General features: G+C 35.6%; 1 protein-coding gene and 1 non-coding gene across 2 annotated transcripts in view; both read right to left on the reverse strand.

Annotated features, from left to right (window-relative positions):
- CDH8 (cadherin 8) overlaps nt 1-17,480 on the reverse strand; it is a 366,357-nt gene that overhangs the window by 80,336 nt on the left and 268,541 nt on the right. The gene's annotated exons all lie outside the window — the stretch shown is intronic.
- LOC118885963 lies at nt 15,310-15,440 on the reverse strand. The gene has a single exon (XR_005017598.1). It is a non-coding gene; the product is annotated as a small nucleolar RNA SNORA18 (small nucleolar RNA).

A 17,480-nucleotide genomic window follows, 5' to 3' on the forward strand; every position in this document is an offset into this window, starting at 1 on the left:
TGGGCACGCACACACACATACACACACACATAGCTGTTGGAAGTTTGATTGATATTGCAAAGATTCTACAGATAAATTTAAAGCGGATTGATATTTTTTACATTTGAATCTCCAAATCATGAACTATGTATATACTTCATTTATTTATATTTTCTTTAATTTCTCTCAGTAATGTTCTGTAGTTTTCTGTTTAGAAGTTTTGTATGTCATTCATTAGATTTTGTTACTATTTAATTGAAGTCTTTTTACTATTATAAGTAGTATATTTATTTTCTGAGCATTGTTTGTTAGAAAATAAAAATATGATTATTTTATAACTCAACTCTAACAAGCATGCAAACTTTCTTCATTATTGATAATAGTTTAACTTAGATTTTTTTTCCTTTTTATGTACCCAATCATGTTTTCTGTGAATAGGGACAACTTTATTTCTTCTTTCCAATATTTATACTTTAATTTCCTACCTGTATCTTACTGTACTGGTTAAAACCTTCAGTGTAATTGAATAAAAGTAGCAATAGTACACAACCCATCTCATTTCCAATCTCAGGAAGAAACCTTTCAATATTTTACCATTAGGTCTGATATTTGCTATTTATTTTTTTTGTAACTATCCTTTATCAAATTAAGTTCTGTTCTATTTCTAGTGTGCAAAGAGCTTTTTCAAGAACAAGAGATGAAGATATAACATTTTCTGCATCTACTGAGAATGATCATACGTTTTTTCTCTTTTCTTTCCTCAGGATTTTAATTTACATTAATAGATTTTCAAATGTTATCATCTGTCCTTGTATTCCCTGGGTGTAATATTATATTTTTATATTAACAGTTTTGATTTGCTAATATATTACTTAGGATTTTGTTTATGAGAAGCAGGCTGTTAATTCTCCTTTCTTGTAATATTCTTGTTGGGTTTTTGCATTAAGATTATTCTGGCTTTGTGACATAAGGTGGAAACTGCTCCCTCTTTCACTTCTCTCTGATAAAGTATGTGTCATGTTCATTTGGGCATGACAATTTATGTGTTAAGAGTTAGTAATTGTGAATTCAATTTATTCAATAGAGAAAATGATAGACATATTTTTCTTTTTCTTATCTATGCCAGTTTGCACTGACTGCATTTTTCAACTTATTAGTCTATGTCATATACATTTTAATCCTTATTCCATAAATATGTTAATAATGTCCAGCTATTGTTTTTTAACATCTATAGAATCTGTAATGAAGTCCCCTTTGTAATTTTTTTTCCATGCCCCCTGCAGTGAACGCACGGAGTCCTAACCACTGGACCGCTGGGAATTCCCTGTCATTTCTAATACTGGCAAGTTGTACCTTTTCTATTTTTTCTTGCAAGATTTTATCAATTTTATCTTCGCAAATAAAGAGCTTTTGGCTTTGTTGAATTTCAGGACTGTATATTTGTGTTCAATTTCACTATATTCTACCCTATATTTATTTTCACCTTGCTACTAGTTTTTAATTTTCTGTTCACTTTTAGCCTTTTTGAAGTGGATGCTTAGATAATTGATTTTTAGCATTTCTTCTTTTCTAATATAGACATTTAGGCACTGTGTTAGCTGTATTCCACAGGTTTTGTCCTGTCATTATTTTGTTATCATTCATTTTTTAAATGTGCTAATTAATTCCCTTTGTGATTTTATTGTTTTCCACGGATCATTTAGATATATATGGCTTAATTTCCAATACTTGGGGATCATTTCAGGGCCTTTGGTGACTTATTTCTAGCTTAATTCCACTGTGTGAAGAAAGCATACTCCGCTTTGAGTGTTGAGACTTGATTTATGGCCCAATTTTGGCCATGTTGGGTAAATGTTTCAAGTGTGTTTGACAATAATAATATTTTTGTAATTTTTGAGTGCAGTGTTTTATACATTACAACTAAGCAAGTTGACTAATCATGCTATTCAAACACTTTCTATCCTTACTAATTTTTTGTCTACTTATTTGATTAGTAGAGTTGTAGGTTAAAATTTTCATCTACAAGTGTTGACTTGTCTATTTCTCCCTTTGCTTCTGTCAATTTTTTGCTTTATGTACTTGGCAAACATCTTATTAGGTACATACAAATTTAGAATTTTTATATCTTCCTGCTGAATTTAATCATTTATCATTATGAAAAATTCCTATTTTTGGTAATATTTCTTTCTTCTTAGTCTATAGCTGAACCATTTTGGTTTTAATTTGCATAGATCTTCTTTCAATCGTTTCAGTCTTTAAGTGTTCTTATATTTGAGGTTTATTTCTGATAAAAAACATGATTTGAAAATTGATTGCTTTTTTCCTAGTCTGACAAAGAATGTCTTTTAATTGAAGTATGTAGCTTATTTACAATTAGTGTGATTGATTGATTGTTTATCTGGGTTTTAATTTATTCTTGTACTTTAAAATTTTCTTCATCAGTTCTTTCTCATTTTTCCTCTTTTCTATTTTTTTGGGGATTCATAAGTTTCAATTCTTTTATTTCCCCCAACTAATAGGCTAATGGGGGGAGATGAAAGAATTAAAACTTATGAATCCAAAAAAAGATAGAAAAGTGGGATTAGCCTATTACTTACATAGTCTTCTATTAATATTATTTTAGTGGTAACCTTAAATATCATACTTGTATATATGTGTCACTGACTTATTAGAATATGCCTTAGAGTAATGCTTCAAACATTTTATGTACAATGAAAGGATATATATAATGCATTAATTGTTTATGCCATTTTGTTACCATTTTCCTGTATCTAGGTTTTAATTCTGGAAATCAGATATGAAAATGTGTTATCTTCCTTCAGATAGAGTTTGATTTTCTCCTCACAGGAAGGTCTATATAGATAGATCACCTTGATACTCTTTTTTTTTTTTTTTTTTTAAATTTGTGTCTCCTTTTTCTTCTTTTCTTTTTTTTACAATTTATTTATTTATTTGTTTGTTTATGGCTGTGTTGGGTCTTCGTTTCTGTGCAAGGGCTTTCTCTAGTTGTGGCAAGCGGGGGGCCACTCTTCATCGCGGTGCGCGGGCCTCTCACTATCGCGGCCTCTCTTGTTGCAGAGCACAGGCTCCAGACGCGCAGGCTCAGCAATTGTGGCTCACGGTCCCAGTTGCTCCACAGCATGTGGGATCTTCCCAGACCAGGGCTTGAACCGGTGTCCCCTGCATTGGCAGGCAGATTCTCAGCCACTGCGCCACCAGGGAAGCCCCCTTGATACTCTTAAGGCTGGATTTCAGAATTTATGAGGGCTGATTTAATTTATGGTTTTCCCTTATTTCTAGAGCCCACCCTTTCTATTAAATTGCAAAAAAAAAAAAAAGGTTGTTTTTTAGCTTTTTGCCTCTTAGCACACACTGATAGCCTTGAAATCCTCTTACTCCTGCACATGTTAAGATTTGGTGAATGCATCATGGGAAAAATCCATCCATGATGCTCTGTTGTCTTCTTTTCAATTACCTCCTCACTGTAGACTTGGCCTCTCCATTCTGGATACCTCTGTAGCCCTGAACTACAGCTTTTGTCTCCACAGTCCCATGAGACACTCATAAACTCCAGGTCACTGATTTCTGCTTGGTTTTTTGTGCCCTCTGAGTTGAATCACTTAAAGTCCTGAAGGAAATAAGCAGTGCTAAATTTAGGAGTCACTTCAGTTTGTTTCCTTTCTTTCTGGTATCTTGGCTTCTTAAGTACTGGCTGCCTTCAAATACCATTTTTTCCTCTAATTTTGTAGTTATTCTCACTGGGGGAATTAGTTGGATATAAGCTACCATCATAGACATAAGAAAAATACATAATTTCCCCCATCCCATTGTGGTATAATATGTTCATTGTTTTCCCAAGAAATTTAAACTGTAAATCACCCCACACTTATGGAACAATGGACAAAATATTACTATAAAATGATCCTAATCCTCCATGAGTTATTGCCCAGCAGAATTCACGTATGGTAATTAAGACTGTGTTATCCTTAGTTAATGCTCTGACTACAAAGCCAGACCAATCTCTTGAGATTCCTTTCCTCAGTCTATGCTTTAGCCACAATAAATTATGCATTTATTGTGACAGTGGACCAAGATATATATACCATAATGAGTGACAAAAACAAAACAAATACATAACTCAAGATAAATGATTAGTTAGCAGAGGTGGTAGAAATGACTACAGTGCAAGCCACCACCTCAGTGTCAAGTACATGATAATAAAATGGATGATGCTGATTTATTCCCTGATGTTAATATTAAAAGGGTTGAATATATGTGAATGTAAATGTAGATGATATACATAGTTATATCCATACGTCACTACTTCCTCTAACTGCATTTGTATCCACAAAATCATCTGTTTATCAATGTATATTAGAAAGGCAACTAGACACAGAATATTATGTATTCTTTTAATAAAATTTAAAAAGATATATTGGGTGAAATATGTAAATCTATAAGTAATAGGTAGCACTAGGTGTTTTTATAATTGTATATAGAGAGGCAATGCAGAGCACCTATATATAATGGTATTGTGCAGCTCAGAATGTCTGTAAACCAATCTCTCTCTCTCTCTCTCTTTTTTTCTCTCTTTTGTTATAGATAAAAGTTAGGTGCTAGCTGCAAAAAACTTTTAAACTACCTACTGTGTTAAAGGAAGGTTAATAAACTCTTCATGGACCCAGTAAATCTATCATGCAAATTTGCAACATAGAGCAACAGAGATGCTGACAAGGACACCAAGTGTCAAGCTTACTTCAAAACATTATGAGAGAGAGAACATTGGCCAATAGTGGAGTATTCAATGTTGTTAGCAAAATAATTGCAAATAATGGTGAAAAAGAAAAGCTGCTGGAGGTTTTTGTTTGTTTTTTTTTTAACTGAATTTATGGAGAACAGCGAAAAGCCCTGTATGCTACCCAAAATATTTTAATTTCTAAAAAATCAGGTCAAAGACAGAAATGAAAAGTGATTTTTTCCTTAACACACCAGAAAAAAAAAAAAAAAAAAGGATGCAAGAGAAAAGCACTGCCGGCAAAATGCTAAGTTCTATTGTTGGCACCTGCATTTTTGCTGTTGCAAATAATCCACTTGTTTGTGGTGGTCTATTCCGGACATGGCCTAGCATGATTGGGGCAGATCTTTGAATAAAGTTGTTATTTGTGTAAAAAGTAACCTAACTGATGCCCACATATGGGCACATTCCTCTAGAACATTAATCATTTCCAAACTGATAGTGAAATCCTACTTGGAAACCCAAACCCTACTCCATAATAATAATCTATGCCAGCCATATCAGAATGCCATTATCATCATTATCAGCATCATCATCATAAGAAACTATTTGCTATTTATTGAACACATACTCTCAGGCACCATGCTTTCATTTTTATACAACCCTATGGCTAAAGTAATATGATTATTTCCTCTCATAAACATTTAACAAATAGTAATTGTAATTCTAAACTTCCATTCAATCAACAAATATTGACCCTTATACTTACTGGGTGCCAGATACTCTTCTAGGACAAGAGATACCAAATAGAAAAGACAAACAAACAAAAACATATTCTATTATATTCATACATAAATGGGGGTAGGAGTGGAGACTCTCAGGTATAGATGAAATGTATGAACAAAAATAAAACCAGGTAAAATAAAAGAGACTAATGTTGGAACTCAACTTTTCGCTCAGTGCTTACAAACGATAATTACAGGGCTGCAGTATCAAGTTATAGGTGTGCTAACCTCCTTTCTCTATTTTCTTATCTCAACAATCGATTCTCTCCTTTCTCTAATTAAAAAATCTAATAATTTGACCCTGTGCATTCATCCCCAATATGGAAATGAAATGAGACTGACACCTTTTTCTTGATGACTCCTGGAAAACTGTATCTACTGTCAGCAGAGGCCTTTTGGCCACCAGTGATGATCAGAGTAATAGCTACCAAAGGTCCAAGGTCAAATATGTCCTTGGCTACTTCTGCCAGTTGATGCTATGAGGAGGGTACAGTCTATTGGGGGCGGGGGTAGTTCAGGGGGAATGTCATTTTCTTTTAAATTTGCTTTTATGGAGGGAACAAATGATTTTATTGAATTTTGGCTATTCGAGCCATAACCTACAATACTGAGAGAGGGTAGTAAATTCAGTTCATTTGAAACATCTAAAATAAAAACTTAGGCAGTTTTTTCTCAAATTCTTGTGGATTTCAGAACATTCGGTAAAATTTGACTCAATGGGTCTGATTTGAGCCCAGAAACTTTTATTAGGAAAAAAAATCTTAAAAGGACTTCAGAGCTTTGATCAGGTTCAATATGGTAAGAATTTTAGTGAGAAAATCCCTTCTTCATTTAAAAATCTTCCTCTGTCTATACCATGAATCTTATGAGGGTTCAGAAGACAGCATTAATGCTTGTGGTACTTTTCTATATTCTATGAAGCTTTGATTCTAGAAAGAATCATCTGTCCTAGCATCCCCTCTGGCAGTAGAAATTTAGACTTTAAGCCAACTGGTAAGCAGGTATTATGGTTTGGCAAACCCTGGTCATCATTACTAGAATGTAAATTCCATCTGCATAGGACTTTTTCATTCACTGTTGTATTCAGGATATAGAACAGTAACTGGTACATAAGAGGTCACCCCAAAGTCAAGATAATATCTATCTGAGAGTTATTGAGAGGAGTGAATGAAATCATATATGAAAACACTAAGCAAACTACAGAATTTTAAGAGTTAGGTCTTGTTTTTGTCCCATGTTGTGTTTTGCTCCAAATTTTCTAGTTACCTCCTTACTGACTCAACTTCCTCTGAGGTCTTGTCACCTCTGTGCCTAATTCTACAAGCACATTTTTCTCCTTAGCCATTATTCCAGGGAACTGAAACCATGTCATATAAACAATTTTTTCAAGACACTTTGTATTTTACTAGGCTAAAGGGAAAGAGAATAAGACTTGTTTATACCTTGAGGCACATTTTGGCTCACTGTAAGATTAAAGTGCTTTCCAACACAGCTGCTCAAGAGAAAAACTCATCAGTCTCCCAAGGTAGTGAGTTTCTGACCACTGCAAGTGTGCAGTCATAGAACAAGGCTGTGGTAAAGGCAAGTGGAGTACCAGATGGTGGATGTGGGGTAGGTTTTAATATCTGCTCTAATCATTAAATTAAAACAAACATTGCTTTTTATTCTGACTCATGTTTAACTACCAAATTTATTTAGTAAAATTTATCCAGAGTTGACTCAGTGAAACTAAATTAGGAATTGTTGTAATAATTTTCCACCTCATCTGGTTCCTACATTGAAATTACAGGTCATGCATTCACAGCACTACAAATTACTGTTTTTCCTGTAAGTAAGTTGACTTGGATTTATTTATACATAATTTCAGGATTTCCCCCCACTAATTTCTTAATATTTGGTGATGATATTGCTCCCAGAATTCTCTACTGAAAAAATAAATAAATAAATAAATAAATACTCTGCTAATGAGTTCCACTGTGTAGTTTCTCATCCCAACATCCATATTTACTTCTAATTAAGTGCATGAGAGCAATTCAGAATTTTATCATTTCAAACATTGCCTATCCAGGTGATTTTTCATAACTATGTGAGAATAGAAGCACATAAACCTTCATTATAATTTTGTCTCAGGAAAGTGTTGGAATTTGCTCAAAACTAAAAAGAATTAATTTCCTAACGTATTAAGGCAATTAAACAAATCATTTCATCATATGAATAACAGTGAATATAGACTCAGGGTAATATGGAAAATGAAGGCAAAGGAGGGGAAGGGAAAAAGGGAAGCTAATAATGATAGATGTTCAGTTTAGTGTTTACTATGCAGTTAGTTTTAGTATCCATTATACAGATGACAAAACAAAGGTACAGAGAAACTATCTCACATCCTTGAAGTCAAACAATTAAAAGACACAGATACGATACAGGGTTTGAAATTAAAGTATGCCTCATTCCAAAGCAGATCCAAATCTCTTGCAGTTATATAATATTTGCCTTAAATATTAGCTTGATACAGACACCACAGAAATGGAGTTACAAAGCCATACACTACCAGAGAGGATTTTCCTCTAGAAGTGTATCTGGGATGAAATAATTTGCCACAAATACCCTCTACCTTCTCTCCATTAAAAACAAACAAACAAACAAAAAACCAAAATAGTCTGAGAGAGAAAAAAACACTGGCTTAAAGGAAACATGATACTTGTATCTCGGAGATAAAAGATTGTCCAACCACATTTTGACCATCTCAATATACTAAAAGGTCCAAATGGACACAATTAATTAACATAGTGAATAAGAAGAGTGAAAAGTTGGTTTATAGGGTAGTTGCATAAAAAGAGTGGTGACTAAAACTCTGGACTAGGGTGCAGGGTCAGCCTAGGATTAATAACATGTTGTTTAATTGTTGGCATATAGCAGGAAACATATTTCCTCTCTCTATGCTTCATACTACACTTTATGAAAACAAAAAGGTAATTACATTGCATTGAGTTGTGGCGAACTTTCCAGTTCAAATATTTGAAGATGTCTATAGAAACTAAGCATGTTGTTATACTACCAGTTAATTATCCAACCGAATTAGGTATTAGCCAATGCTCTTTAAGCCAAGATAAATGTTAACAGTCTAGTACTAGTTTACATAGTCTCCCTTCATTCATTTATTCAATCAATGATTCATTCATTCAGTAAATATTTATTGAAGACTTACTATTATCAGATACTCTGTAGCTGTTGAGGAGATATCAATTTAAAGCATAAGACATTCTACCCATGGAGAAGAATTCATAAACAGTATACACGATAATAACTGAATTATATGGTATGTAAGAAAGGATTAAATGCTAATAAAAACAAATAAAGCAGGATAAGGAAGATCTGGTACTGATGGTGGTAAGGGTTGAGCTTATTTGAGCAAAGACTTAAAGATGGAGTTAATCATGACTACAGCAAGAGGATGCATATTCCAGGCAGAGGAAACAGTTGTTGCAAAGATTCTAAAGGGAGAGCATGGCTAACGTCTGGAAGTATTCAATCACAGATTTCTGGATGGTTAGCAAGCAAAATTATTTTCTTAGGTTTAGTGATAGACTTGCACATAACAGTGACAAACTGCAAAAACAATTAAGCAACATCTTTTTCTTGATTACTGAGATTGAGATAATGTAAGACAAAACTACTCTAGGTTTTAACAAAGAATTAGACTTGGGTTATTAACTTTAAAGTATACAACCAACTGCTGTGTTCTTGGATGATATTTTATTTCCTTAGGAAACCTCTCTTCTGATATATTCCCACCTCAGAATATTTGCAAGAATTCTGTGCCCTTTTCTTTCCCCGTATCTTGATAGGTTAGATTTTTTTTCTGTTTCTAAAGTATTGGGCTTCCCTGGTGGCGCAGTGGTTGAGAATCTGCCTGCCAATGCAGGGGACACGGGTTCAGGCCCTGGTCTGGGAAGATCCCACATGCCGCGGAGCAACTAGGCCTGTGAGCCACAACTACTGAGCCTGCGCGTCTGGAGCTTGTGCTCCGCAGCAAGAGAGGCCCGCGCACCACGATGAAGAGTGGCCCCGCTCGCCACAACTAGAGAAAGCCCTCGCACAGAAACGAGGACCCAACACAGCCAAAAATAAAAATAAATAAATAAATTAATTAAAAAAAAAATCACATTCTAAAGTATTTACTGTATTATAAGCATGTGCTTAAAAACCTTGTAATTGTATCCCAAAAGTAACCATTAAGATTATTTGCTCATTGAATTAATATTTGCCAATCACTTACAATGTGATACTTCGTATGCCATGAGCTATGAGGATTATAGAAAAGTGTAAAATGTACTCTCTGCCCTTGATGACATTAGTCTGGGAGGGAAAAGAAGGCACATACACAAATAACTATAATTATAAATTAGATCATCACTGCCTTCTCTGAACTCCCACGTAGATGTGACAAAATATGTACTTTCTGAAAGAAGGAAACATTTTATCCGAATCTTGAAGGAACAGTAGTAACAGGAAATGTAGAGAAATGACAGGATATTCAAGGAAAGAAAAAATAATATAACTAGAAAAGGTCCAGAGTTAGGACACTGCATGCACACTGCATCTGAAGTACAAGTGATGAGCAATAAGGGTTTTGACAAAATAGTACAGATACAAGACATCTATGTAGTATTAGGGTGATACAGTTTTTGTATTATTTTATCCTGAAACAGTTTCCTCAGGTTTAAAATCATAGCCACACATTGTTATTGATAACTGGTATTTCTGATAGCAGTATTCTAAAGAAGTAATTCCTTATTTAAACTGTTTTATTTTAAAGAGGCCTAAATACTACTTGTAAGAAACAAACTCAGGACTCCTAACATTTCTGGATTTCAGTGTAGGGTCTCAAACTGAGTTCTGTTCAAATATAAAATCCGTCCTCTTTCCTTGAAAAAGATATATTATTAATATTCTTTATAGAAAAATTTTAAAAGCTTTGGTGGATACAAGGAACAATCCCAAGGTCACATAGCTGGCTACCCTGCAAAAGGCCAGTCTTAAAACAAGGACTTTTTTTTTAATCCAAAGATAAAGCACAACAACGAACATACCTAACAGGGTTTATGAAGTAATAAGGAAACTACACAGACGTTCTCAGCTTCTAGTATGCTCTAAAGTTTTAGGACTTATAACTCTAAAAGTATTTAAGAAGTACTTAATAACATTTAACATTTATTATTAATTTTAATAGTATTATTTAATATTTTTAAAGTAGTTTGAGACTGTGTTAACTGTGTTTTGTAACCTAATGCCTTTGTGGGAAACAAGTTAGTGTGGTAATTTTAAAACATGGCCCCAAAATTGTTTGACATGCCTCTCGTTGCAAGGTGGGGAAATATGCTCCACTCTCCTGAATGTATATTCTCTTACTAATCAACAGTATTTGAAAAAAGTGAATTATGTCAATTTCTAGACTCAAGTTTACAAAGTTACCACCTTCCACTTCCCATCTTTGTTGGAATACTCACTGTTGGAACACAGATACCAAGCAATGAAGAAGCCCAAGCTACCTCTTAGAAAGGCAGCTAACAGCCAACACCAATGTGCCAGCCATGTGAGTGAGTCGCATTGGAATTGGATGGTCAGCCACATTCAGGCTATCCCAGCTGGTACCACATTCTGCAGAGACAAGCTGACCCTCACAGGCACTGCTCACATTTCAGATTTGTGAGTAAAATACGTATTTGTTGTTGTTTTATGCCACTAAGTTCTGGAATGATTTGTTAATGTAACAGTAGATAATCAGAACAGATTTTAGTGTCTGGATGTAACGTGCTACTGTAATGAAAACGTAAAACATGTGGCATTGGTTTTGGGACCAGGTGGCAGACAGGAGCTAGATAAATTAGGAAGACTCTTGTGAAAGCCTAAAGGGCCCCAGGGAGAGTGTCGAAAGACTAAAGGATGTGAAGAGGCTGTAGACAAGGTCTTAAAGTAAAGAAAATAGGGAAAGTATTATTGGAAGTTGGAGGAAAGGAGACCCTTGTATGTAGTGGCTAGATTTTTGACCATGTCACCTGCAGGTCATGCAGAAGAAAAGGTAATGTACCTAATGAATTTGATGATTAAGAGATTCCAGGCAGAGGCAGAATTTTTAAAATACCACATCACTTCGTCTCATTGACTAAACAAAATGTGGATGGAGAGACATTGGCTAAAGAAGGAATTTTTCCATCAAGACTGGTTGGGTTTGAAAATATAACTTTTTCATTTGCAGCTTCTCCAGAGGAAAACAATTCTCAAGTTAAGAAATATCTCAGTCCACCGATCAAATACAGATCGGGACAATATGATCCTTTGTTGTTACTATCTCAGAAAGATCTGAGGTTCCTCATGGGAACTTTCAGAGAGATAAAAGTCTCTGTGCAGATTTTAAGGACAGGATAATCTCCCAGATTCTCTCTGTTAAAAATCTTAAGAGTATTGACCATAGCAGTTTCACTAGATTCCCAAGGTCAAGAAGGGCTCATTGTGAAGAGATATGGGAGTGTAGCTCTTTTTTAATGGAGTGTATTATAAATTGATTTGTTAGAAACTTACAAAGTCTTTAAAGGAAATGTACTGGTTTTGACTAAAAGAGTGATTATAAAAGGACAGCAGGATTCTTGTGGTGAGTGATGAAACTCTCATTATGTCTTGACTGTGGTGGTGTATACATGAACTGACACGTGATAGAATTGCATAGAGCTAATCTCTGTCTCTCTCTCTCTCACACACACACACACACACACACATACACAGAGGACAAGTAAAACTGGAGATATCTGAATAAGTTTGGGTAGATTGTATGGATGTCGGTATCCTGGTTGTTGACACTGTACTATAGTTTTGCAAGATGTTACCATTAGAAGAAACTGTATAAAGGGTGCACAGGAACTCTCCATATATATATATATTTGCAACTGCGTACAAATATACGATTATATTAAATAAATAAATAAATAAATAAATAAATAAATAAATAAATAAATACTTCCCGATGATCATCATCTACCTAAGACTGAGAAACCAAATATGGTTTTCAAAACTATTAACAGAAGTTTTCAGATAAGGGAGGAACTCGCCTAGGTCAGTGCTTTTCAATTTATGGAACACACTGCAGTATGACCATCACTCGGAAACTTGTTAAATATGCAAATTCTCAGGCTCCAACTCAGACCCAATGAAGCACAAGCAATCTGTGCTTCAGTAATCACCTCCAGGTGGTTGTGACACATGCTGAACTCTGAAAAACACTAGCCTAGAGTCTTGTTTTGTGATAACTATTAAACATATACTAAATAGAGCCTTGCTACTCATAGTTACTCCACTGACCAGTAACATCAGCATCATCTGCAAGTTTACTAGAAATGCAGAATCTGTACTCCAGACTTAGAGAATCCAAATCTGCCTTTTTACAAGATCTCAAGTTAACTCAAAGGGACAGAAAAGCTTAAGAAGTGGTGCCTTAGTGTATTTGCTGAACAACTACTATGTGCATCCCATGAAAATACAGCTTTGTTTCTAGCGATAGTGAGAACATTTGGGCACCAACTTCCTGCTGGGGCAGGGATATTAAACTAGTTGCCCAAGATCACACATCTTAGAAGGAGCCTACCTAGGAGTTGAGCTTGCACAGTACATAAAGGGACAACAGAAAAGATCCTTCTGGTCTGGATCCCTCCAGAGCCTATGTTCATTAGCACGATGCTAAACTGTCCAGTCTTTCTCATCTGTGAGTCCAGCTCCTGTGCGCCAGTTCTGGTTTCCAGCTATTTACAACAGGGAGTGTCTGCACTGCAGACGTACATTCCAGAGTCAGAATAGATATTATTATTCACTCAGGCAGTCTTGACCATATTACTTTCTAGACACTAAGCTCATAACAGGAACCTCAGATACACCACCCAGGATGTTCTGGTTTCAGGATTGCAGAGTGTCTGCGTGCTCTTGTCCTCCTCCTCCCCAAGGCCCCCCATTGATCCTTCCATGTGCATCACAAGGCACAGACTCCATGTCGACAGAGTGCACATTAGCTGTAAAATAATACTATCGGGAGGTAGAGTTGAAAGGGAAACCTCTGATTGTCTCTGACTGGATTTTCTGCCTATTTATATTCTAAACTTCAATTCTGTGGAAGTTGCTGGCAGAACCAAGTGCTATCTGAATGCACAACTGACAGCATAAAAAATCAGTTATCATTTTTATGTCTAGGGTTTAACTTCAAGAAAATAGCAATATTCAGATTGAGTAGATGGTTTAGGGACTTCAGGGGGAGGTGTAGTTTTTTTTAATCCTTTTTGCCAAATAAGTAGGGAGGCATAGCTAGAAAATGCTTCAAAGCTGTTAGAGAATAGATGAGGATTCTGTATATTTTGTAGAATCTTCAGAAGTGAAATAATAAATAAAGTTACATCTGTAGCAGCAAAGCACATGGCTAATGGAGCAAGGTAGACCCTCGTTAATAATAGCAACTAGTATCATTGAGCATCATACTCTAGTTTCTGATAACCCCTGGAAATTCAAAGATGAATAATTTAGGGTGAACAATATACTATAACAATCAAATGAATGAATACATCTAATATAACTAATTGTCAATTTCAATGTACCAGGCATGATGCTAGGTGCTAACTAGGTGCCTTCTCTACTTTAGATCATTCAACATTCCTATGATGTTGATATTATCATTCACATTTCACAAAGAAGGAAGCGGAAGCTCAGAAACATGGGGGGACTTTCCCATAGTCACACAACACATATGTGGCCTAGACAGAATTCAAACAAAATGCTATCTTCCCAAAATTCCTTTCTTTGATGACAGAAGTAGGAAAGGGCATTGAAAGGGGGTCAGGAGCAGTCCGCTGAGAAAGGAATGGGTTTTAGATTCAAATCAAAGAGCACTACCCAACTTCAGTGCTCTTCCTGTCTTTCTCCACAGATGGCTCCAAATGTGCTCAGTTTATCTTTGGAAAAGTAAGACTAATTACTACCAGCTACATGAATCGCTAACCATTCACATCCAATTACTGACACAGCATAATAACCATTATATGTGTCCATAAACTGTCTGATTAATGTTGCGGTACATTTCATCTTGTCTCCACACTGAACGAAGTATACCAAAGATTCTCTGTCTTCATAGTCTGTTTCGTCATGAGCTTTGGGGAGGAAAGGTAGAGAAAACTAACACGGTGAAGGTAATAGGTGGCATGACAAAGACCAAGAGATTGACTAATTTAAATTAGTTCTCAGTTCTCCAATGCTTATTTTATTTATCTATTTATTTTACAAAAAGTGTAAAGGGTTTTTAAAATTATGTGTAACATAGGCAAAATTATTTAAAGTCAATACATTTTAAAGGAATTTCACACATTCTGATTCCTTCCACTGCCAATCACCTTAGTTCCTCCAATGTTTGAGTCATAATCTTCAAGATAGCCCTTCCAAAAAGAACTTTTGCTCAACCCACAGTTGTCATGTCAAGTCATCCACAATTCTTTTAGTCAGGCTTCTTTGATATCCAATGGAATATGGACACACTTCAAAAATCCCCTACCTGTAATCTTTAGGATCCAGTTTCCTCAAGCAATTTACTTTAGGGCCATGTTCAGGATCAGAGGAGATGGATCTGCCTGGTTCTGAATTTGAGACACCCTCTAAACACGCATTAAGTTCAAATCATATTAATCCCTAAGCTGTCACACCCTAGAACAGTACAGATCTTTGGGATATGCCGATACTTACAATTAAAAAGTTTGACTGTTAGTTTTGTCATAGTTTATTTAGCAGCTCTGTCTTGTAGTTCTTTCCCACAGATTTAACACATAGTTCTGTGAGTAAAGGAAACCACATAGTTACTCTATGAGGCGTTTCCAATGATGTAGGTCTATAGGAAAAGCCTCATTGGGATAGACCTCAACTCCAATGCTTATTGTAATGTGTAGAAACAATTCCCTTTCCTCTTCCCCTCAGAATATAAATATAGATACAGATCTATACACACACACACACACACACACACACACACACACTAATAACTCATCTTACAAGTTTAAGAAATAATTTCCAAGTAAATTAACTAGCTAGCATTTGTCACATTTGCAAAGCAATACTGCAACTACATATATGAGGTGGTTTGGTCAAGGCTCTTATTGCTATCCTAGGAAAATGATTTTCTATCTCATTTTATCTTGTTTTCTACACTTGAAAAATGGGTCTAATAATACTTGCCCTTTACATACTTCAGAGAAATGTTGCAAAGATTAATGAAATACATGTAAAGAGCTGTAAGCTGGATAAATTAAGAGATCATCATCATTATTGTATTGGAGTCTTCAAATAAAATTTCCAGTAGAACTATGACCCTACCAACCTTGGTGAGTAAGGCAGATATAAGACTGCAGGAATAATGTGATTTTTAAAGAGATTTTGTTGTTTGAATCAAGTGCTTAAATCAAATGCCTAAATCTCAAACAGATCTGAGAAACTAAACAATTTTTCAGAAAAAAAAAAAAATGAAGACATCTGAGAATTAAGAAACCAAGAAAGGGATGATCTTCAAATGCTGCAAGCTGACACTTCAGTTGGCACCCAACCTTCAGATGGGATTACTATCATTAGACACATGATTGCAAAGACTTAATAAATGGACAATTAGGGTTTATGTCTCCTGGAATTTATCAAAATTAGTTGAGATACTCATCCAGCCTTTCCCCCATGTCTGTTGCTCGGCTGTGGATAAATTCCAGTTGATTTTTCATTTCTCCTGCCAGATGTTTTGACATCACGTATTATAGGCATCTAATTGTTTTAAAATGCTCTTGCATTAATGCAGGAGAGTTCTCCTGTTTTCTGCCTTCTAGGCTTTAACTATGATAAGAAAGGAAGTAACTTTATTGTTTTCAAATATGAAACAAGGTCTGAAATTCACATCTGGCTTGACCCAGTACTTCAGCAATAGACCGATATAAACTTTTTATTTATTTATTTTAATTAATTAATTAATTAATTTTATTTATTTATTTTTGGCTGCATTGTGTCTTCATTGCTGCGCACGGGCTTTCTCTAGTTGCAGCGAGCGGGGGCTACTCTTCGTGTGGTGCGTGGGCTTTTCGTTGCGGTGGCTTCTCTTGTTGTGGAGCATGGGCTCTAGGCGCGCGGGCTCAGTAGTTGTGGCACACTGGCTTAGTTGCTCTGCAGCATGTGGGATCTTCCCGGACCAGGGCTCGAACCTGTGTCCCCTGCATTGGCAGGCGGATTCTTAACCACTGCGCCACCAGGGAAGCCCTAAACTTTTTAAATTAGCTGCATTCCTTTGAGAAACCCAAGGCTGATTCCATGGGAGGAGAGAAAGGAGTTAGAGAGAGAGGAGAGACTTTATATCCAGAATAAATTTAGTTACTTGCAAGGAGTCCATGTGCTATTAACTTGAATATAGTCTACTGATGTAGAAAGACAGACTTGGTAGACATTTTACTTTTAGAAAGTGCTCATTCAGTGACCTTGAGGAAATTACCTCCATATATCTCAATATTATAAAATGAAGATAATATAATCTATTTACTTAACAGTCTCTTATCTCAATATTTATTGTACTAAGAAAAGTTAATAGTCTTTTGTCCATGCAAGTTACTTAATGGTATGAAGAGGAGCTTCAGGCCAACATTATCCTGGCACCTTAAAAACAAGATCAAACTTCTGAGCCTCAAGCATACACAACTCCAGGGATGCATTTATGTGCTTTGGAGAAGACAATCTGCAGAGGAGTGAGAGGATGGGCACTCTATAAGGAGCAGGGCAGCAGCCATCTTGCTCCCTTGAAGACAGTGGAAACACGCCCATTCTCAATTCGATTTCTTCTGATGTGCTAACACTTTTCAAGGTGTTTACCAAGATGATTTCTGCCTGATTTATAAGTGTGTGTGACACTCTTTATACAGTTCCTAAGTAAAATAACTACT

Source organism: Balaenoptera musculus, chromosome 19 (genome assembly GCF_009873245.2).
Source record: "Balaenoptera musculus isolate JJ_BM4_2016_0621 chromosome 19, mBalMus1.pri.v3, whole genome shotgun sequence".
Lineage (NCBI taxonomy): Eukaryota > Metazoa > Chordata > Mammalia > Artiodactyla > Balaenopteridae > Balaenoptera > Balaenoptera musculus.